General features: G+C 45.1%; 1 long non-coding RNA gene across 1 annotated transcript in view; it reads right to left on the bottom strand.

The window, feature by feature from the left end:
• LOC121137566 overlaps window positions 1–21,971 on the bottom strand; it is a 45,494-nt gene extending 23,523 nt beyond the window's left edge. Inside the window, exon 1 of the long non-coding RNA XR_005874854.1 lies at window positions 21,646–21,971. This is a non-coding gene — a long non-coding RNA (uncharacterized LOC121137566). The remainder of the gene's footprint in view (window positions 1–21,645) is intronic.
• Between the last annotated feature and the right edge of the window lie 2,326 nt (window positions 21,972–24,297).

A 24,297-nucleotide genomic window follows, 5' to 3' on the forward strand; every position in this document is an offset into this window, starting at 1 on the left:
GAAGAAAAATAAAGCGGGTTGAGGGAATGAGAGCTGAGAAGGTAGCGCCTGGCGATGGTGTTTTATTTTAAATTCTCAAAGATAATCTCTCTCTGAGGAGATGACATTTGAACAGAAACAAAACAGAATGCAAGACAAGTTTGCACCTCTGGGGAATACAGAGGTGTGGGGAGAGGTGGGGGGAGGACTATGTAAATCAGAGAGTAAGGAGGACAGGGAGTTTCCACTGTGCTGCTGGGCATCGGCCATGGGCCAACCTAGAGCACTGAAGCCAGGTGCGGAGCCTTTAGAGGGTTTTGAAACAGAGCCACATGATGGCCCATTGAGGATGCTAAGTAAAGGAGACAATAAAGAGGCCACTGAGACAATGAGGACATGATGGCCACACGGGCAGTGAGGTGACAAGAAGGGTCAGCTTCTATAAAACACTTGGAGGGGAAAGCAACAGAATGTGCTCGTGGCAGTGGGGACACCAGCTGGGAGAGGAGCAGGGAGCCATGGCTGGCTCCACCACTTTGAGCCAAGAAACAGAGTATGGTGAAAAGTCTAGAGCCAGTGTGAACAAAAGGAGGCACATTATGCTTGAGGTAGGTGCCCATGGGGCTGGCCTGGGGGCTGCCGACTGAGAAGCACGTGCAGAGATCATCACTCACATGGCTTGTCATCAGAGTCATGAACACCTTCATACCCAGGCTTCTGGATCTTACCAAGTAGCTTCATCTGATGCAACGGTTGGCAGAATCAAAGCACAGAACAACAGAAACCCCTATGTTCAGAGCCTAAGTTGCCAAACCAGAAAAGGCCCCAGAACTATGCAAAATCGTTTCTCTAGTTCTACTCAAGGAGTCTGACACAGATGAAGCATGTGTGAGCATAAAGATGTAAGGATGACTAGTGGGGGGATTTAGACCAAGATCACCGAGAGGTATTCATGGGGTATACCCAAAGGCATCACAGACACACAGAGAGGCATATGGGAGATGGGTAGATACATGATGACCAATAGAGCAATACATAAATGGATGGACAGATAATAGATAAATGGATGGGTGGGTGGGTGGTAGGTAGATATCAATTATTTATTGATAAATAAATAGATTAGATGATAGATTCATACACAGATATACAGATAGAGGTAGGGTGAGTGGATGACAAAGATAGATAGATAGACAGACAGACAGGCAGGCAGACAGACAGACAGACAGACAGGCAGGCAGGCAGGCAGGCAGGCAGGCAGGCAGGCAGGCAGACTTGTAATGGACATGGATACTTGATTTACCACAAAGGATACAATCAAATTCCATCAATTTCAAGATTATCTCTCCTTGTCCTTATTTGACTCAAGACTTTCAAATCCCACTCTCTCTTTCTCTGTCTATTCTCTGCTTATCTCAGCCCCAAACTCCATTTTTAAGCTCACTCTTGTCAGCCAGACTTGGAAGAGCAGTATTTCATAAGCTAACTTGGATCTGTTATTTATTTTAAAGATGACACTGGATTCCTTACCTGGTATGCTCCATAATGCAGAAAAGAGGCCTCTAGTGGGAGAATGAGATTTTCATAGCTTAAATCCTAAAAATAACAGTCCCATAACACTGAATCTCATTACCAAGCAGCAAATGTTGTCACATCTCTCTTCATCAGTGATGTTCACAAGACACCTCGCAGAGCCCACATACTGACACCTACCCACCACACACACACACACACACACACACACACACACACACACACACAGCAAGCAGCCCCAGCTATGCTGTTACCTCTGATAAACTTAGAGTGTGCATGTCAGATCGAGAGCCTTATCTCGTTGTGTTATTACGATTTACTGCCTGAGAAATGAGTCTGTGACTACAAACCATTTAGTTCCTTGTGTAGCAGATTTGGGCAGGAGTGGTGGGAGTAATGCATGCAGCTGCACGGCTACAAGGAGAGCAGGATGGCGAGTCAGACTCAGGGTAAATTAGAGGAAGAGAAAACAAGAAGCAAGAGGCATGACCCAGCTCACTCAAGCTTCCTTGGTCGCTGCTCATCCCACGGTCATCCATAAACAGATAATGACAATATTTCCACACATGCTGTAAGTTGTTATTCTCTGGAGAAGCCTAAAAGTTCATAGTGGTCTGGTAAACATTTGCCGAATTTTTATCAGGCAGTGGGAGACATGTAAAATCAGCATTTTACCCAGCACTGGATTGACCTCCCTCAGCCTCAGACAGGGGATATTTACAAGTTGATAATGAAAAACCGTGAGTCAGAGGAAGCCGGCTCTACCTACACATGCAGGCTCAGGTCCCACTGTGCTGTGCTAGTAAATTCTGCTAAAGGCTTCATGGGAGAAACTATACCTATGGAATCTTGTTGGGGTATTCCACAGGAAAAGCATCACTGCACCACACCAGGACTGGCATTTTTACTCCCTACCTTTCCCACCCCTTCCCGGGGTCTTTCTAGAAAACTGGAGTTCTTTAACTGCCAAAACCCTGAGTCAGTAGAACACAGGATTAGCAGAGAACATATGGTAAATAGGCAGTTAGATAGTTAGGTAGGTAGAAAGATAGGTAAGTTATAGATATAGTTAGATAGATAGACAGACAGACAGATAGATAGAGAAAGATGGATGGATGGGTGGGTGGGTGGATGGACAATGGACATAAGGACAGAGAGACAGACAGATGAAGGTAGTTGGATGACAGGTAAATCATACATACATACATATATACATACATACATACATACATACATGGATTGCCTGTTTAGTCATTCAATTCCAATAACACGTGATAATCTCTGTTTGATATAACAATGTCAGCATCTCCGGGGTCACTACAGAGTTTGCAAATGTCTTTCCCCCCTTCACCACAGAATGCCTCCCACAGGCTCTGAGGAGGCAAGGTGGGTGCTTTCCACTTCTGGATGCCCAGAACTAAGGCAACAGAGGTGGCATTAGTCACTTTCACACAGCTCAGAACACAGACCTGACAGAAACACTTAAGGGAGTGTGCCAGTTCGCTTTCTGTGGAAATGATGAAACACTGGCCAAAGCCAACTTGGGGGAGGAGAGGGTTTATTAGACTCACATTTCCATATCACAGCCCACAGTTAAAGGGAGGCCAGGGAGGGGAAGGAACCGGAGGCAGGAACTGAAGAGTAAACCACGGAGACATGCTGCTTACTCCATGTCTGCTCCATGGCTTGCTCAGCTTGCCCTTTTATGTAACCCAAGACCACCTGCCTAGGAATGGCATCACCCACTGTGGGCTGAGCCATCTCACGTCAATCATTAATGAAGGAAATACCCCACCGATTTGCCTACAGACCAATCTAATGGATGTGTTTCCTCACCTGGGTTTCCCTCTTCCCACATGACTCAAGTTTGTGTCCTGTTAACAAAAAACTAACCAGCATAGGGACAAAAGATTACGGCTCATGGTCCCAAAGGGGTTTCCATCCATCCCTGCAGGGAAGACATAACAAAAGACATCAGTAGAGGCAACCAGAGTGTGGGAAAGGGGCCTCACAACACCATGGGTCAGAAAGGATAGAGCCTGAAGGGATGGGGCAGGGTTATAACCTTCAAAGGACACCCATAGTGACTGGTTCTGCAGTCTCCCAAAAGAGCACCACTTGCTGGGGACATTTAAAATTGAAACCCTAGCAAGATCAGAAGTCAGTAAGCAAGGCACAGCAGGACAGCATTTGCCAGCCCCAAGACTGTGGTATGCCTGAATGCATTACACATAATAACTTGCCTTCCTTTGTGGGAAAAAGTGGAGAGGGGTTAGACAGACCTCACGTCATGAGTACAGACTTATTAATTCTTCCAAATGTTTGTTCGTTTCTAAACTCGGATGTTCCTGCAGAGGTCATGAGGGATCAAGAGAGACAGAGACTGGGAGGCACCAGGCACAAAGCTTGTCACGCATTCTAGAAATGTTCATTTCCTTGACTTCATCCTCACTCCCCAGGACCTGTTTCCAGGCCCGCAATATCGCCATCATTAGTGTAGCCATGACTTTGATGGTGATTATACCAACCTGCTCCCCATGTTAGCTATGCGCCTAGCACTGGGCCAGGTTCACAGCTGACACCCCTGTACTTTGTCTCGCCGTGGACCAATCATGATCCTATGACATACCTTCTAAGCCCCTTTATTTGAAAGCAAGAACAAAATGGGCAAGCTGACTCTCAGAGCAGCCGTCCCAGGAAGAGGACACCCCTTTGTCTCACCTAGGTCTTTGCACATCTGTCAGCATGCTCACGCCTCCTGCTCTAGCCACTGGTCCACAGCGCCCTCTACATTCTCCCCTCCATCTGGGGTCCAGTTGACCCGAGCCACCTTGTAAGTAGGCGAGTCCCCTCCTTGACTATGAACTGACCCATGGGTGTCCTGGAAGAATGCCATGGAGACAGTTTTGTTTCTACTCTGAGATGAAGCCCGGTGGAGGGTTGAAGAGATGAGCAGCCGCTAAGAGCACTGGCTGCTCCCCCAAAAGACACTGGTTCCGTTCCCAGCACCCAGATGGAAACTAACAACTGTCTTTAACTCCAGTTCCAGGGATTTGATGCCTTCTTCTGGTTCTGTACATACTGCACACACGAATTACACAAACATATATGCAGGCGAAATACCCGAAAACATAAATAAAAAAAAAGTTAAAGGCACCTCCAGGGTTTTTGCCTTTGCACTCTTGGTCATTCTGATCTCCCTTGTTAGAAATATCACACCCTGTGATGAGAGCATCTGGAGTGGTGTGTGAGGATGGGAGAGGCCCCGACGCCACACAGCAAAGCAAAATACATCTATGTCCCCAGCTGAACCCTTACGGCTTATCCCCAACCCCTAGACCCATCCTAGACAAGGCAGGAATGTTGGGGGCATCTTTGAGAATGACAGAGTCTTTCCTGGTTCTGGATAAACTCAGATCCTGGAAAACCCAGTGCCCTCCAAAGCCACCAGAGCCAGAGGCTTTTGGGTTCCTGCCTACAGAATTCAAAGAATGCGATTCACAGACCATGGAGGGTGAGTTCTAAAGACAAGTTTATTGTGGATTCCTAGGTAGGGACTTAAGGGGACAGAAGGCAGCACTCATGTGTAGTAAGATTGAGGCCTGGCAATGGGGTACCATTGCTGCTGCCTTGGGGGATTTTTAATCGATTTGTAGTAGAAATTGGGGTGAGGTATGGGGAGACGTATGAGCTGGTTGGTCCAGTTGCCCCAACCATGTGCTGTCTAGTGGCCTCCTCTGGTTTTCTTTTTTTTTTTCTTTTGGTCTTACGAGACTGGGTTTCTCTGCATTGTTTTGGAGGCTGTCGGTCCAGCCTGGCCTCAAACTCACAGAGATCCTCCTGCCTCTGCTTCCCGAGTGCTGGGATTAAAGGTGTGCGCCACCACCGCCCGGCTCCTCTTCTGGTTTTCATTCCTGTACTCCTGGAGAGTTTCCAGGTAGGACCAAGAGACAAGAACTAAAGGACCAGAGCTCTGTCCTACCTCCCCTCCCTCCAGCAGGGGCATTCTCAGAGCTGCTGCTCCGGGGTTCCTGACCTTCCTGACCAGCTTGATCTACTGTTCTCATCACAGCCATGGATCAGACATTAGAAAGGATGCAATGCAGACGTCGCAGCCCAGCCACAGCCAATGAAAGCAAGATATTCTACCCCAGCAGTGCCCTGTCCAGGTTCCAGACTCTCGGAATCGTGAGAAATGAATAATGCACTCCTCTGCTAACTCCTAGGGGGAGTCTGCCACACAGACATCCATCAGTGACAATCAGGCCCACGTATTATTTACATAAAGCTTAGAATCAATGTCCGAAGCATCCAGTTCAATCCAGTTATTTCCACAAATTCCTCCCAATCTCCTTTCACAACTTCTGGCCCGAGACATGGTGTCCCGTGTAGTTATGACTTCAAAGGCTGCTGGACCCCAAGAGCCCATCCCCACAGTCTCAGCTCCAGTTGAGAACTAAGGCATTACAGAGCCCTCAGGCAATTATCTTGGGCTGCTACATAGCAGAAGCAGCATGGAGCTAGGCCACACTGGGAGAGACATTAGCAGAGCAAGGCTGAGGGGGGCTGTCCAGCAGCCGCCTGCTCTCAGCGGGGCCTCTCGCCAACCCCAGTGTCCACCCGCACAGCCTTCAGCCAAAACTGTTACAGGGACTGTGGCCATCATATCCATCTGAATTATGATCTGAATTTGCACACTCTGGGGAGGTTTGATAAAAACTCAAGCAAGGAAAATATCCAATATCATCACCAGCAAGACACAAAAGGCTAGAATATTGGTTCCCAATTTAAAAATAATAACGCCATCATTTGGCCCCCTCCAGAGTGGTTCAATCAGATCCAGCCCATTTCTCATGTTTAATGTCTGATATAATGACTAGGCTTAATTTTAGTGGAAGATTTCTGAATAAGAAATTGAAGAGAAGAATTTGCAATTCCCCAAAATTAGAGTTGATGTCACTGGACTCTTAAAATATGCATATCATCTGAAAATGTACCGAGGGTGGAAAATCTTCTGACAGCATCAGCTAATGTCACCGGAGAGAGTGCGTCAAAGGGGCATGGGCTCCACTGCATGCTATGGTGTGGGTGACAGAGGAAGAAATTGACTCGAGGTGTTGCAATTCTTTTTAACAACTCAGAAAACCTCTTCATTAGGACTTCACTGATTTCTCTAACAAGGCCTTTCCATAAAGGGAGCTGCCCTACAGCAGGCCCTCATTCCAATGTCTAGCGGTCTGAGTCCTGTTAGCTGTCAAGCACCCTGCTCCACCCTACCAACCTCCCATTAAGTGTCACACAGTCCTGGTACTGCAGTCGGCCTGCTGGTGTACCCAGGAGCTCTGCGTGTGTGTGTGTGTGTGTGTGTGTGTGTGTATGTGTGTGTGTATGTGTGTGTGTAGGGGTGGAGGACAGTAGTCAGCAGTGCCACCTACAGGGGGCCTATGGTTCCTCAGACAGACCCCCTGGCCTCCTCCGACAGAACTGGATTGGAATCTCCAACCGTGGAGTCATTGTTAGCTGCGAGCCTCAGCTTCCTCATCTGTAAGATGGGAACAAGTTTTCTTTCAGAAGACTTTTGAGAATTACAGGTGACAGTGAGATCATTTAGATCCATTTCTCAGATGCTCAATGCCAGACCAAGACTCACAATTCACAGACAAGTGAGCAATTCAGAGAACGACCCCCAAGAAGGCCAGCTGGGGAATACAGTGTGGAGGAGGCATCCAAGCAAAGGTATGAAGTCAGGAGGTTCACAAAAGAGAGAGGGCACAGCCTGGACCTGGGAGGGAGGGTCACGGGAGATGTTCAGTCACACTCCTGTATCATTTCCACAGGGCCAGACCGCAAATCCACACTTTCCAGAACTTTGAATTAGTGCACAAGTGCACAGAGGAACTCCGATAGCCAGAGCTCAGGAGTCTCCAATAAATGACTCGAGGAGTCCAGCTGTTTGGAGTTAAGGGGGATGGGAAGGCCTGGTGACAGAGCCCAGGGGAGCGGAGTGAGTGGGGTGTCAGGGGCAGCATGCCCTTGGGCCTGTAGCAGGTTCTCCCCTTCTCCTTAGAAAGCCAACCACTCCCAGCCCTTTCCCAGTACAATCGAAACAAGCCCTTGGGATTTCTCTTGCTGCTCAGCATCCTGTTTTGTCACAGTGACAGGAGAAAAGCCGTGTGACATGTAAGCTCTCCACACCTGCGGCTGGAGACGGAAGTGGGACCAGGCAGGGAGTGCCGGCTACACACCAGCCTATCTGCAGTTGTGTCCTCCAGTGAGAGGGGCCTGGTCTGGGTTGGTTTCCATCAGAGCTGAGATTCCCAGGGCCACAGGTACCTCTGTCCCAAACTTCAGGACAATGCTTAGCCCTCACGCTTCCTTCAGGGGCATCCTTACCTTCTCTAGTTGGCATCTCCTGAGAGTGGCTGGCACTTGCAAAGGACGCCTTTAAGATCATTCACTGGGCCTATGCCAGTACACAGCTCAATGGAGCCCAGTGCCTTCTACGAGAAGGAAAGATATAGTTTAACAGTCCAGAGCCTCAGCCAGCAGGCTCAAGGAAATCCAATGTCTGTATGTCTGATATGAGATACCATCTCAATCTAAGTTTTTTTTAAGTTTATAAACTTTAGTATTTAAAAATACATTCAAATAAATAAAACACCCCACTCTACAATTAACCAGATTCAAAGTCTGCACTGAATGCAGGTGATGGGCATGAGTTATGAAAGAGGATATAGAGTTAACTGCTTTTCTAGTTCTATTTAAATCTGACATGGATTCTGGTTTGGGTGATAGATAAGCACATAAATTATATTTGATGCTGCAAGTGTAAAATTTAAAGTGGAGTCCTCTAGCCTCTCTTCCAAATGTCTATCCTAACTGTGTAGAAGTTCACTGAGTCCTATCTGAGAATTTAACAAACTTTCATTAGTAACGAGAATCAAATAGCATCTTATGAAGGACTGACTTATATAAGGAAAATACTTTGATAGTCTGCATTGATCAGGGAAGTTGAAACCTCAAAAGTATGGTACATAGGAAGCCAAGGACACTAAGAAACAACCCAGGCCCTCTGCCTAATGCATTAAAACGTTGAATGTTGGAATGAGTAGATACAGAAAAGAAGGGAGGAATCTGAGAAGAGATACGAGCACACCTGTAATGCCAGCAAGGGGATCACCATAAGCTTGAGGCCAGCATGGCCTACACAGGAAGTTGCAAAGGAGCTTGAGCTCTAGAGTATGTCTTGGTTATGGTTTTAATGCTGTGAAGAGACACCACGACCTCGGCAACTCTTATAAAGAACCCTTCGGTGGGGCTGGCTTACAGTTCAGGGGTTCAGTCCATTATCATCCTGGCAGGAAGCGTGGCAGCATGCGGTCCTGCAGAGGTAGCTGAGAGTTCTACATCTGGATCCACGGGCAGCAGGAAGAGAATGAGACACAATGGGCCTGGCTTGAGCTTCTGAGACACCAAAGCCCACCCTCAGTGACACACTTCTTCCAACAAGGCCACACCTTCTAATAGTTCCACTCCCTGTGGGCTTACAGGGGCTGTCTTCATTCAAGCCACCATAGAGTGAATGAAACCTTGTCTCCAAAGGAGGAGACCAGCTGAGATAGTTCAGTTGATAAAGTTCTTTCCTCACAGGTATATGAGGGTCAGAGTTCAGAGACCTGACACCATGTAGAAAAACTGGGCACAGACAGTGGCACACTTTTAATCTCAGCACTGGGGAGAGGAGGCCGGTAGATTCCTGGAGCTCACTAGCCAGCCAGTCTAGCCTAATGGGGTGGCTACAAGTCTTGAAAAGCAAGGCTGGACTAGAGAGACACTGCAGCGATTAGGAGCCCTTGATGTTCTTGCTGAGGACTGGAGCTCAGTTCCCAGCACCCCCAAGGCAACTCACAACCACCTGTAACTTCTGCTCCAGAGGATATGCTGCCTTCTCCTAGCCTCCGTGGACAGCTATCAGGGCACACATGGAACACATGCACACATTCAGGTAAGCACTCATATGCACAAAACAATAAATCATAAACAAGCAAACAAGTTGGAGAGAGATTAAGGAAGACACACAAGGCTGACCTCTGGCTTCCACTTACATGCACATACACAGGAACAGGTGCATTGTGTATGTACACACACACACACACACACACACACACACACAAAGATGAAGAGAAGGTAAAATAAAATTCTTTGTCTCTTTCTTTCTAGGATAACATGAATCCATTGCCCACATAATCACCAATGACTTCTCACTGTGATGCCTTCTACACATTTATAAACAGGACCTCTCTCTCCAGAAATGCCTGCAAGTTTTGTTTCCCCTTCAATTAGAATCGTGGAGTGTCCCCAAACAGCCTGGGGTTCAGGCTTCACTGTACCTAGCCAAATGACCAAGCTACCCATCTCTACAAAGCCAGTGTCAAGACATCTGGAGAGGATGAATCTGTCCACACCTTGCCCAACAACAGTACTGTGCTACTCTCACACATGAGTCCTCAGGTAATCATGGACCTTTCCCCTCTGTAACTGTAAATCATGGTTCCTAGCCACACGTGAAAAAGCTGAAGTAGAATTAGAGGCCTCACAATCTAAGCCTGGAAAGTGTCAAGTGGCCTATAGGATATCCAAGCCATGGATGTCTCTTGATGCTCAATGAGTGGCTAAGGACGCTTCAGCCACCAACAAACAGAGCAGCTGCCTCAACCTTGAATGTCATACCAGACAAAGCAGATGTCACTGCGTATCGTGTCTTCCTTTTGACAGCACCTTGAAAAGTGACCCATGTCCAAGGTCTCCTACAGACGAGTGGTCTGCCTGTCTTTCTTGTTGGCTCTCTAGTCTTAATATTTTCATTCTGCTTTGCTCTAACATGAGGCTAAACCTCTTAGGGCAGATGTTTGGGCAGGGGCTTCCAGCTAGGATCGAGATTATCTTTCTTCACATGCAGATACAAGAATGTTGGAGAAAACGTGCCCAACTAAAGAGAAGAGTGAAGGAGATGCCCAGTAAACCCAGGATCTTGGAAGGAAACATGTTAACATGTTCATACCCTTCCCTGTCTTTGTTTTCTGGAAATTTTCTCCCAGGTTTCTGCCTAACTATATGTAGATATGTATGTACATATGTGTACATGCGTGTAGAGATCATAGAAATCCAGGTGTCATTCCTTAGGAACCTTTTTTTTGAAACAGGGTCTTTCCTTGGCCTGGATCTTTACCAAGTAGGCTAAACCACCTGGCCAGTGAACCCCAGGGATCCACCTGTCTCCACCTCCAATCACTGGAAGTATGAGCATATGCCACTACACCTGGTATTTCACGTGGGTTCTGGGGATCTGATTTCACACTGACAAGGCAAGCACTTTACCAACTGGGCCATTTCCCCAGCCTCTGTTTCTTGCTATTTTAGGAAATCTTTTGAATTAGTTGCTTTTTTCCTGCATGTAGGACTGTTTGATTCAGACACCCAACAAGGGGTGGCTTCCGGGAACCTGAGGCTGTCCCACAGACATGTTATGCGTGTGCTCTGGTGGAGTCAATCCTGTGTCATTCTCTGAACCCTGAACAAAGCAAACAGCCAAAAAACGACTATCTAATGGATGCGCGCATGAAACAGAGCTTCAGAGGGTCTTCTCTGGCTGCCTGGGAGCACACATTTACCTGTCTGATCTCTGTAGCCATGAGAACAGCAGTCACATGTGTCCCTGCCCAGCTTGGGTTCTCTGCTCACACTTGTTCCATAGTCATTGAGCACCTGTTTTCTTTGGCAGGGATGCTTCCACTGAGCCATTCCAGTGGACATTAGAGTTATTGCCTGCTCCCATCTCTAATGAGTGATAGCTTCTGTGACAGGAAGAATGTTCCATGTCCTCTTGAGTCCCATCAGTAGGCACGGCTATAAGACGGGAGCAGAGCGGCAGGCAGAGACGACCACTAGTGAAGATGTAGCTCCTGGTTAGCAAGAACAGACTTTGCAAGTAGTTTTGGAAATGAGGTCAAACCCATTTGTTTCCAGATGGTCCCAGGCAGGCCCCAAAAAACAGCAAAGGGTAATGGAAATTTTTTCAGGCATCATGGGGTCATTCATCACATCTAACCAGCACCTCGATTTCTGAAAGGCTGGATAAATCTGTCCTGGAAGCTAGCCATATATCTGTCTAGCAGATGTGAACTTTATTTTTCTAAGTAGCAACTTTTCATTGAATAGTTCATAATCCATAGCCCTAAAGTAATTGTTCCTCCCATATTACCATCCATTTGTCTCTTTTAGCATTATTGTTGTCTTCTTTGCACTATTGCTTAACCATGTTTGTTGAGCATCTACTATTTGTGGAGGTGTTTCTGGACACAGGGACGAAATAATGACCAATGTCATCCACCTTATGAAATGAAATGAAATACACACACACACACACCACACACACACACACATACACACACACATACACACACACATACCACATTCTATTTGGGGTTAGGGAAGGTGTATACGTGTGTGTGTGTGTGTGTGTGTGTGTGTGTGTGTGTGTGTGTGTGTGTTTAGGTAATTAGGGAGAGATTTCAAAATGAAAGAGATCCAGAATCACCAAGTTAGTAGGATGCTGCTCTCTAACACAGAATCCTAAAGAGAGACTTCACTAGGCAGACATCCAATAAATAACTCTTGATCGAAAGGAGGTACAAATGAGAAGGTGTTTCAATGGGTCTCCTCCAGTTGCCTGAAAGTCCGTAAAGTGGAGACCTGAAGGGAATGTGAAAACTAAATTTTTATGTATCTTAAGAGAGGCCATTCTAGGCAAATGTAAATTCAAGTGTAATAGTCCTGATCCCAGAGATGCCTGATGTGTTCTAGGAGATGGGGGTGGCGAGTGCTGGAGTAGAGGGACTGAAGGCAAGAGACGAGGATGCAAGGTCAGAGATATTGTAAGTGCTTTCTACCCGATTGTAAAGTATAGGAGAATATTCTTTCTGCCTTTACACCTCCATATCTCTTACGACAGTTCCTGGGACATGGGAGTGTTTTAACGGCTACTTGTTTACTGTTATGAGTGAATGCATAATTTTCCTTTTACTTTTTTGCCATTTTGGGTGCATTCTTTCCATTATTACCAAATAATAAAGTTAATTTTTGCTTTCATTTCTTTTTGATTTCTGAGTCTAGAGTTAAGACTCTCTTAACAATGAGTACACATATGGATTAATACACGGGTAAATGGATGCATGAAACAACCTAGACATGGAGGCATTAGGTTTCCGTGCCCTGTACATGCTGGCCATGATCACACAGCTGGACACAAGGTCAGCATCTGGTGAGACCCTCGTCTGTTTGCCTTTTATCTATCAAAGTGAGCAAAGAGAAGGATTTGAATATACAAGGTAGGTGGGTAAGCGGCTATTCAAGTGAGTGAAAGTCTTGCTGTCCTGAGCAAGGTTTCTCACTCTGCTGTCTTAGTATAAACCTCATTATGAGCATCTTCAGCTCAGTGGCTTGGAAAAGTTGTCATTCTACCTCAGCGACTTTTCTCTTGTCCCCAATTGCATCTGCCAACTTCCTGGGTGATTTGTAATTAGCCTCCGCCTGGCTATTCTGCCACAATATTAACATGGTTAGGGCTCATCTCACTTAAAAATATGTGAATCCCAGGAAAGACCACTAAACTGTTCTTTAAAAAAATTAAAAATAGGAATTGGACTCCCCTAGTTCTTGGCTTTCGTTAAACTCTTGTTTCCTTTTCCTGGATGCTGCCCAAACCTAGGGTTAACACTACTGTGAGACCAGACCAAATGCTAAGTGAATCAATGATGAGCACAAACCCCAGGCCTCAGTCAGACCTTCAGAGAGAAAATAACCTGTTAGGTTAAAGCTGCAGGATCTGAAACAGGATACGGAAATCAATAGTAACGCCCCACACTGCTACAAATTATCCAAAACAGAAATCACAAAAGCACACTGAGTTCCAACAACTTCAAAACGACAACAACAATAGCAAAAACCCACCTAAGAACAACGTTATCCAAGGGAATGAAAGAGCTCTATGATGGAAACTATAAAAACATTAATGAAACAAATGTAAAAGGACACATGGAAAGCAGTACAATGAATTCTATTCAACAGCCTTCAAAATGTAACATCCTTCACAAAACTAGAAAAAAAACTTTTTTTTGGACTAACAAAAATCTCAACAGCCTACACCAGTACTCTGTCTGTTGCTAAGATAGACACCATGTCTACTGCTATTATAAACACCATGTCTGTTGCTATGGTAAACACCATGTTTGTTGCTATGACAAACACCATGTGTATTGCTGTGATAAACACCATGTCTGTTGCCATGATAAACAAACACCTTGTCTGCTGCTACAATAAATGCCAGGTCTGTTGCCATGATAAACACTGTGACCAAAGAAACTCGGGGAAGACAGGTTTGTTTGCTGACAGGTTAAATCCTATCATCCAGGGAAACCAGGGTAGGGAGTCATGGCAGAAACCTGGAGGCAAGAACTGAAGGAGACTGTGGAGGAACACTGCGTGCTGGCTTGATCAGCTTGCTTTCTTATACAATCCTTAGGTTGTAACACACACACACACACACACACACACACACACACACCTGCGGGAAGGCTGATGCCTCTCACATCAATCATTAATCAAGAAAATGGCCCATTGGTCAATTTGATGGAGGCAATCCCTCAAGGAAGCTTCTCTTCCTGGTTTGTGTCAGTTAACACAAATTGGCCATAACACAGACAAAGTAATATTGGGCAAAAAGAACAAAGCAAGAAGTGTTAGAGACCTGATTTCAAATATCCTTTAAAACTACAGTAATCACAACAGCATGTGGCTGACATTATCATAGGACAAATGGAACAGAATGGACAATCTGGAACTAAATCTACACATCTACGGTCAACTGATAGTTTATAACTGTGTAAAAGTACGTACTGGAGAAAGGACAACCCTGTAAACAAACAGGATTGTGGAACTACAGAAGATATCCACATGTAGAAGGATGAAATAAGATCCCTGTCTCTCACCGATGACAAAAACTAACTCAAAAATCATAAGACATGAACCTACTAGAAGAACACAGGTGGTATGTCACTGTATCAGAACGGGCAAAGACTTTTTTTTAAGACTCAAAAGATCGAGCTGGGCATAGTGGCACACACCTTTAATTTCAACACTCAGGAGACAGGCAGGTGGATCTCTGAGTTCAAATCCAGCCTGGTCTACAAAGAAAATTACAGGACAGCCAGGACCTTTACACAGAGAAACTCTATATCAAAAGAACTAAACCAAACCAACCAAACAAGTTACCAGGTAGTTTTACTCTTTGCCAAAATATCTCTTCTCTTTATATAAAAGAGATGCAATCAAAACCATGAATTTCTTTCCTTAAATGAACCGAATCTGCTCTCCAAGAAGCATGCATGCATGTGCATGAGGAATGCATGTGTGTGTGCATGCATGTGCATGAGGAATGCATGTGTGTGTGCATGCATGTGTGTGCACGTACATGTGTGTGTACCTATGTGTGTACATGCATGTGTGTATGTGTGTGTGTGTGAGAGAGAGAGACAGAGACAGAGACAGAGAGAGATAGAGAGACAGAGACAGAGAGAGAGAGAGAGAGAGAGAGAGAGAGAGAGAGAGAGAGAGAGAGAGAGAGAGATTGGGAAGTTCATAGGTGATGATTCTCCTTTGCCATCCTCCTGCTAGGATCTTCCAGTAAGGTCTCAGGGGAGGCTGTGGGGTGGGGCAGAGGAAGGAGAGGGGTTTGCCCTTGACCGTGTGCTTCCTTTTCTTGCCAATGTCATCTCATCTGTGGCTCCCTAAGCTAGAGACGGCACTTCATCCAGGCTGTTTCCTCAAAAGTCCTAGGTTCAGCCTCACTGGGGACCTTCGGGGACACCAGCACCAGCCCGGTGCCTGTAGTTTAGGACTGGGCTCTGTGGGTCCCTCCACCCAACCTTCCACGCTCTACTGATCTCTCCTCTTCCCTGCCCTCAGGAGGCAGATGTTTCCTACACCTACCCCAGTCACACGTGTCATATGGTTTGAGTCAGTCACACAGTGTGGCCTCCTGAGGCCATCAAGAGAATGAAACCAGGATGCAGGAGGCTGAGGCTGGTGGAAGGAGGCGCACTGCTTTCTAGTACTTTCACTTAAAAGGTAGAAAGGATGGATTCTAGACTAAATGACAAAAGAGTAGCATTGCATAATATACATAATTGTATTCCTGCTCTTTACTCATCTGGAAGCAGGCAGGGCTGGGTACATCTGCAAATAACCCACAAATGGATTATGCTATGAAGTCATGATGGCTACAGTACCAGTAGGCAGTTTCATGGGGCTACTATCATATGTGAGGACCATCACAGACCAAAATGTCATTATGCAGCACATAATAACCGAGTATCTACAATTAAGGTCCCTGCAAATCTTTTTAGCTCTTCAATTCCCTATGTTAAATTATCTCTGTTGAAATGACTGGTGTGGTTCCTGGTCTCCTCATTTGACCCTCATAGAGACAGGATCCATCTTTGCTGGTACTTCTGATATAAGTGAGAATGGTTACTTTCATTAAATGTTTGTTGATTGGTTAATTGAGATGAACATAGTACATGTCCGGCATTCTAATAAGGACATGAAATGGAAATATGAATAAGTTAGCCTCTATTCACTTAACCCATCAAGCTACTGTAACAGCCAAATAAATGGAACATACTAAAATGTCCTGTAAGAGATAAATATAGAAATTGCTACCGGTCTTCATTCAGGGAAAACAAACAAACAAAACAGTGGGATGAAGAAGTAACTCTGCTTAGGAGAATTCAAAGACAGCTACATAGAAAGATTATCTGGAAAGAAAACTTAAAGTAGATTTTAAAGAGCCATGTAACCTTATAGTGGGAAAAAATTATACTTGAAAAAAGCTATCAGCACACTCTATTTTCATTATGTATTTCTAACTTTAAAATGAAGATATCAACCTGGCATGTTGAATTACTGCCAGATTCAGACAGTATGACTGCATTAATTGGTGATAGACCATCTTCTGTAGAATTATGAATAATGTTATTGCTCAAATCTAAAATGTCCCCATAAGCTGCTGTTTTGAATGTTTGCTCCCTGGGTGGTGACATTATCTTGGGATGCCAAGTGCCATAGTTAGGATGACTATTGCTGTATTGAAATACCATCACCAAAAGCAACTTTGAGAGGAAAAGGCTTATTTGGCTTATATCTCCTGAATCAACAATCCACTGAGCAAAGCCAAGGTAGGAACTCAAACCAAGTGGGAACCTAGAGGCAAGAGCTGATGCAGAGGCCACGGAGAAGTGTGCTCAACAGCTTGCTCCTCATGGCTTGCTCAGTCTGCCTTTTTATAGAACCCAGGACCGCAAGCCCAAGAGTAGCCTCACCCACAATGGGCTGGTCCCTCTCACACCAATCACTAATTAAGAGACTGACCTACAGGCTTGCCCACAGTCCAATCTTAGGGAGGCATTTTCTCAAGTGAGGTTCCTTCCTCTCAGATGACTCTAGCTCAGTGGTTCTCAACCTGTGTATTGCAACTCTTTGGGGGTTGAGCGACCCTTTCACAAAGCCTTGCATATCAGATGCTCTGCATATTAGACATTTACAATTCATAACAGCAGCAAAATTACAGTTATGAAGTAGCAACAAAAATAACTTTACGGTTGGGGTCACCTCAACATGAGGAACTGTATTAAAGGGTCAAAGCAACAGGAGGGCTGAAAACCACTGCTCCAGCCTGCGTCAGTTTGACGTAAAAGCCAGCCAGTGTACCATGGTACCTTTAGGAAGTGTGACACTAGAAAAAGTATGCCACTAGAAGGAGGCTATCGAAGGTTATAGGTTCCCCTTCCTTGTCCCTCCCTTGCTCTTTGCCTCCTAGTGTACCATGATGTGATCAGCTCCCATCGCCAGCTCTCGCTGACTTGCCTTCCTCACCATAAGCTGAAATTTTCTGGAATCTTGAGCCAAATAAGCCCTTCTGCATCCCACAGCAACGACAAAATGACCAACACCATGAATAGTTTCTATTTTTAAAGCTCTCCTCAATAAATACCCATGGGCTTACACACAAGCTCACAGTTGAGCTAGTCTTATCAACTCTCCCATCACAAGGATGCAGTCCCTCAACTGGAATATACAACAGAAGATCGAGAAGAGAAAAAGCCTAAAGACATTCTATGGTATACTTCCTCTCTGGGGACTGTATTGGTTGTTTTTCTAATCACGGTTACCAAATGCCTGACAAAGTAATTTAAAGGAGCACAGACATGCTGGTTCACAACTCAGAGGAATGCCGTCCATCCATGGTGGGAAAGAGATGGCAGTGGGAACATGGTTCATGGTGCAACCAGGAAGCAGAGAAAACTGAATGCCAACACCCAGCCTGCTTTCTCCTTTTCCCCTTCAGATTCATTCTCGGACTCCAGTCCACAAGGCAGTGGGGCAAATATGGCATGCAGTTTGGAATCAAGTCCATGGTGACTTTGTTCTATTCAGCTTCTGCCCACAGGAGCCACTAGCAGGAGCCAGCTGTGCATCCTGCCAGCATCCTGCGATGCTAATTTGCAAATGCTAGAGGGAGTTAAAGTGAAAACTACCTCAGGACAATGAGGGGGCTGGTGGCAATAGAAGGGACCAGAATGAAGGTGTGCTGTATGGCAAATGATCTACAGTAATTGTACTTTTCGTCTCTAATGAATGACTTTACTAAGCATATAACAAGCAAAAGTAAAAGGACAAATAACGAATAATAGATAGACAAAAGACCATCAAATCGGGAGATCACAACACAACGGAAATGATTAGGGAAGCCTTGCTGAAACTCATGCCAAAGTTCTCATTAAGAGATCTCTAAAAAAAAGAGGGAGATCTCTATGTAGAATGTTCTCTCCAGAGATGTGCTTCTGACTTTCCATTCCTGACACACATGTGTTTTTTTTTATACTATAAACAATAGTAGCCTCTTTGGGATAGTTTGCTTTCTAGCTGTTCTCAAGGGAGCAAGGTTTTACTGTCCTTGGCTGTTTACTGCTCTCTGTTCTTCCTATTACCGGTTAGGGGACCAGTCTGTTCCAGGATAGGAGGTCTCAGGGGACACTTGAAATGAAAATGCTTGAGTCTTAAACAAGGGGACTCTTCTTGGCCTCAAAGTCCACTCTTAAGGCACACAAATAGCACATGATAATTTACTAATGTGTAATTGAATCTCTGGAGGATAGGGAAGGATTTACCAAGGGTACTTGGGTGGTCAATCAAGCTTTCACTGGGGTCCAGGGCAGGGGAGGGGCAGGTAAAAGGTGTGGTGGTAAAGACATTCAGAGAAAACCAGAGACAAAAGTTTAGATCAGGGATAGGGATATAGCTCTGTTGGCTGATTATTTGTCTAACATGCACAAATCTCTTGCAATTTCATAAAATTGGTGGTAATGGTGCGACGTCTAATCCCAGCACTCAGGGAGTAGATACAGGGCGATCAGAAGTTTAAGGTCATCCTCAGCTACATAGCAAGTTCAAGACCAGCCTGGGTTAAATAAGACCCTGTCTCAGTGAGGAGGAAATATTACATTTTTAGCACTCTTGTCAGATCCCCTCAAAGATAGAGCTGAGGCAGGGATTTTGGAGCAACTGGTCTACCTGTGTGGCTGTAAAGTCAGTGGGCTGGGGTAGTGAGGCCAGGAAGGAAGGAATAGTGGTAAGGCACGCACCCATGGGATGGAAATGCATTAGATAAGGAAGGGTCAGGTCCACAGAACTCACTAAGGGAGCCAAACCCTTGGAAGAGAAGGAAGCTCCAGCAACCGGTTGAGACACTCCCAGGGGCCTCAATTAACTGCATTGCCCTGAATTTGTGTGTCTGCAACTGAGTAGCTTTTAAAGGGCCTGGTGAACACAGGACCACCTCCACTCTGGCCCTTGGTGTGTGGAACTGTCTGATACCTGGCACTGCCCACCCTAGCTGTGCTGAGTCAGGTGGCAGGCAGAAGGCACCTGACACCAACAGCTGCAGCCTCCTTCGATCAGAGCCAAAGGCAGGAGAAAGAGCAGAGGCTAAGAGCCACGCCAGGTAATGCTGCTCCGTCTGGTTAAGATGTGTTCATGGGGGATGTGTGTGGCATGGCCAGTCTCTCCTTGAAGTCCTCTGAGAGAGGAGGTGCTGCTTGCTGAGAGTTCCAAGTTCCTAGACAAGAATGGATCTTGGTAATTGGAAAAGTTCTAAAAAATAACTTCACCAGGCAATCAAAACATCACCTCCATGCATTTTCAGAAATAAGAGGGAAAAAACATAGGAAGTTGTCCTAAGTAATAGATACTCACGGAAGGTGCTGGGGAGAAGAGTGTGGGAAAAAGTGCTTGCCACACGAGCCTGAGATTGGCCTCCATATACCCATACATGTCTGCACATGCGTACACACACATGCCTACAGGAACATGTATACAACACACACACACACACCCATACACATACACACACACACACATACTGGTGCACACACAAAAAAATTGACTAAGTGACTCACCCTCAAATTAGGAAAGCCATCCATTATATTTGTGCTGAGGTTGATAGTTTGCAAACTGTGTCACTTGTGTAACATTTACAAAAACCCAGGGCTGTGGACAAGCAAGTCAATACATCATTATCCCTGTCATTATCAGACATTGTCTCCATTGCCAGATGCCACCAGCATGGCAGTTGCTATTGTGTCACACACCGAGAACAAGCTCACGGCTGCCTACAAGAGACACAGGGCCCAAAGCCAGTTGCTCCAACTCCAATAGGTACAGCCTTAGCTCCCATCTGCGGGTCCCTTCAGGTGCCTACCCTCTGGGTTTATTCAATTATTATTTACCCACATGTCCTTGGCAGTGAATCCAACACTGGACTCAAGCACATGCCATCATGTTCAGCATTTTACATGGGCATTAGGACTTGAACTCAGATCTTCAAGCTTGTATGGCAATCACTTTTCTCACTGAGCTGTATCATGCCAGCTAGTCCCTGGAAATTTAAACAGAACAGCTCTGAGTGTCACAGCCTTCTGGGCCAGTTCAGTTTCCTAGGATGATATTTAACTCACACCCACTTTAAGTAGAAGTGTGAGCCATCTCCTTTATGAAGAAGAAAAATAAATTCCCAGTACCTCCCAGACCTCTCACGTAAAACCAAGCAATTTTAAAGATTCGTGGCACAGGCAAGTAATCTGCAAGGCAAAGACTCCGTGTGTGATAATGACGCCTTGGAAATTTTTTCAAAGTTGTGTCTTAAAAGTATGTTCTCTGAGCCAAAAAAATAATTGCACATTCATCCCAGCAGATTGAAAGAAAGTCGGGGATTTAGTCTGAGGAAATACATTTGTGGTGTGTGGAGAATGACATTTGGGAGGATATTAGGCTCTGCAATACGGAGGTTCAGGCATTAATAGCTACTTGTAAACAGAACCAAAATAACACAAAGGCTGATAGAAGATACAGCACTCTGTCTCGGGAACACTAGTCTTCCCAAGTGGAATTTCATTCACCTGCCCAATTTTCAGGGAGTCAGATCCCAGCAGATATTTTATAATTACCAATTCCCAGTCAGCCACACAATTGAGTCATAATGAAAGTCTCCAGTTCACCATGCCCGTGTTCTGTAACTCATCTCCCTCTTTTCCTCTTTCCTTCTCTATTTCCTTCCAATCCAAGAGCATCATGTCATCCACCGCAGCAGTTTTGAATGCCTACTGTGTGTGAGCATTTTAATGACAAGCTGAGGTTACAATCAAATGGAAACTTACGATTTATAGTACCATTAGAATGCGAGTATCATGGGAGTCTCACTGACTAGGCTGTTATGGAAGGAGATTGATAATTAAATCATTATAATACAAGATATGTGGTGAGAGAAAGAGAGATGGCTGTGCTCTGGTGATCCGTGGAAGAGAACTGGGCAGGCATAGAAAGTTCAATTTCTCCTCAGAGGAGAAGGGCGCCTCCAGACACTCCTAATGTCCAATGCACACTTGCTCACTGAGGCTGAGCATTTTGTATGTGTTCAACAGGATCCATAATTACCCTCAGCAATGAAGTAGATACGTAACTTACTTTTAAGATCACATGTAGCATGGGTCGTCTCAGCTATCAAAGTCTCCTCAACATGTGCGTTAACTGATCTTCACAATCAGCTGATCAGATTCATCTTCACAGTCAGCTGGTGAGATTTAGAGCCTCTTAGGAGACATATTTTGAGGCATGTCTTTGAAGGAGTCTTCAGATTATTTTAACTGAGGAAGAAGAACCATCCTGAATGTGGGACGGCACTATACCATGGGCTGGGGTTCTGGACGGAATGAAATGTAAAAAGGAAGAGACCGGGGAGCATTGGTATGAATCCCTACCTGTTTTGTGACATGGTGTACACCGTGTGACTAGCCACCTCACACTCCCAGTACCACACCTTTCCATTGTGACAGACCTTACCTCTCAAGCCATGAGCCAAACAATCCTTCCTTCTTTAAGTTGCTTTGATAGGATGTTTTGTCACACATATGAATGCAGATCAACAGCCAAAGCATGAAGGAAGCACAGACAGCACTCACAAAGAGGCTGGGCATTAAAGACCCTACGCGGAACACCAGGGGAGTCCTACTCTCTTGAAAGACATAAAACAAAAGCTCAGCCAGCAACTTACCTCTTGGGAAATTTTTTAACTTGTTTGTATTCAACCAAATTAGTATTTCCCATTATAAGCTTTTTCTCAGACCTTAAACCACATAAGTATTTGATGTATACTCACTATATACAACTCTGAATGAGCACATACATGCTACTTATATTATCACCCTATAAGAAACAGTACATCGAGAGAGAGATGGTGGCTTCTAGTTCTTCTGTACCCAAAAGGCACCCAGCCAAGAGACAGAAACACGGCAGCTCTCCAAGTCCAGTCTCTCTCTGCAATGCTCAGTTCATGACTAGCATAAAATAATTAAGGCGTATTTGCCAAATTACCTCATCCCAGACATTTGTAAAGGTCAGAAACAATGGCAAAAATCACATTTTGTTAAAACAGATTTCACATTACAGAATCACAACATATATACAATCACCATATACATATACTCATACATATATGTACATATATACATTTATACTTTGATTATATTGTGGTTTGAAAAACGCAAATTTATTTTCTCTAATTCTGGAGGCTGGAATTCAAATCTGAGCCATGGGTAGGCTTGCGTCTCTTGCTGCCCCCTCCCTCAAGTTCAGGGGACCATCTCATCGTGTCCCCACCTGGCCTTGCTCTCCTGTCCCACTTCTTGCAAGGACACTACCTCTAATGACATCGTGTAACCTGAATGACCTCTGTAAATGTCCATCTCTAAGTACAGCCAGTGCTTCAGCGTAGGAATGCTTGGGTGTGAGGACACAGTCACACAATCCAGCTCCCAACAGGACCGACTCCGAAGCTGGTGAGAAAGACTCCCTTTATGAGTCTGAATTGAACAAAATGCTCAAAATAAGTTGTTTGTGTCTTTACCAAGCACTTAGTTTGCAAAAGTTGTGCGTAAAATGTAGTTAATTCTTTGTACAGGATTGCCTCTGTAAAAAGAATCCCATGACATAAACAAAATTATTTTAGTCTTCCTACTCTCTGTCCATGCCTTTTAGGATAGATGAACCATGTCCAAGTGGGCCAGGAAACATCTAACAGTGGAAGGCGCAGCAAAATCTCTGTGCCACATGATGGCCTGGGGTGAGTGATATTTAACTCTCTATAACTTCCAGTAATCCTCTAGACATGAGTGCCAAATAATCATACATCCTAGGAAAAAAGAAAGTGTGCTTGCTACAAGAAAGCAGTCTCAGAATAATACCCCCTTCTTCTAATTAGAACATATCTTCAGTGCTGACTTGTAGAAAAATTTCAAGCCCCACTGTCTCTGGTTTATTATTCAGAATAACATAGGAGCTTCTCTTCAAATCAGAGGATGCAAGGGATGGAATTTTCTCCCCCATCACTCCATTAACAGGCCAAGTACAATCCCAATGTTTGCTCTAAGGAAGTTAAAACACTAACAAATCCATATCAGCACTGAAAACGAGAGATGAGGAATACCTCCAAAGATGAAGTCTTGAGCCATGGACTCTGGGACACATGTGAACAGGATATACTCGTGTGTAGGAGAGGACCCTCACTGTCTGCACACCAACCATGCTGAGTCTTTGAGAGAAGCTTGCTGACTGCCAGAACTGCAGAACTTGGAAACAGCAAATAAGAAGGTAAGGAATTCCCCCAAATTAGAGTAAGTCTTGCTGAATCGGGTGGCCACTGATGCCTGTAATCCCAGGACATACTGGGAGACAGGCAAGTTCAAAGTCAGCCTGGTCTACATATTGCATCCCAGGCCAGCCAGGGGTACATAATAAAACCTGGTCATAAAATAGAGTGCATGTCATGTCCCTGGGATAAACAAAATGAGAACCATGCACCCTCACGAAATGTGAGGCCAGGGAGCTGGGTCATTCCTCTAGATGCACATTCTGCCCTGCTGATAGCAGTGCCCTATCAAGATGGTACTTGTGCCGGGCGGTGATGGCACATGCCTTTAATCCCAGCACTCGGGAGGCAGAGGCAGGCGGATCTCTGTGAGTTCCAGGGCTGGACCGATAGCCTCCAAAACAATACAGAGAAACCCTGTCTCATAAAAACCAAAAAAAAAAAAGATGAAGCTAGGCTCCCTGGAACAGGGT

Source organism: Mesocricetus auratus, unplaced genomic scaffold (genome assembly GCF_017639785.1).
Source record: "Mesocricetus auratus isolate SY011 unplaced genomic scaffold, BCM_Maur_2.0 Super-Scaffold_100691, whole genome shotgun sequence".
In the NCBI taxonomy this organism is placed as follows: Eukaryota; Metazoa; Chordata; class Mammalia; order Rodentia; family Cricetidae; genus Mesocricetus; species Mesocricetus auratus.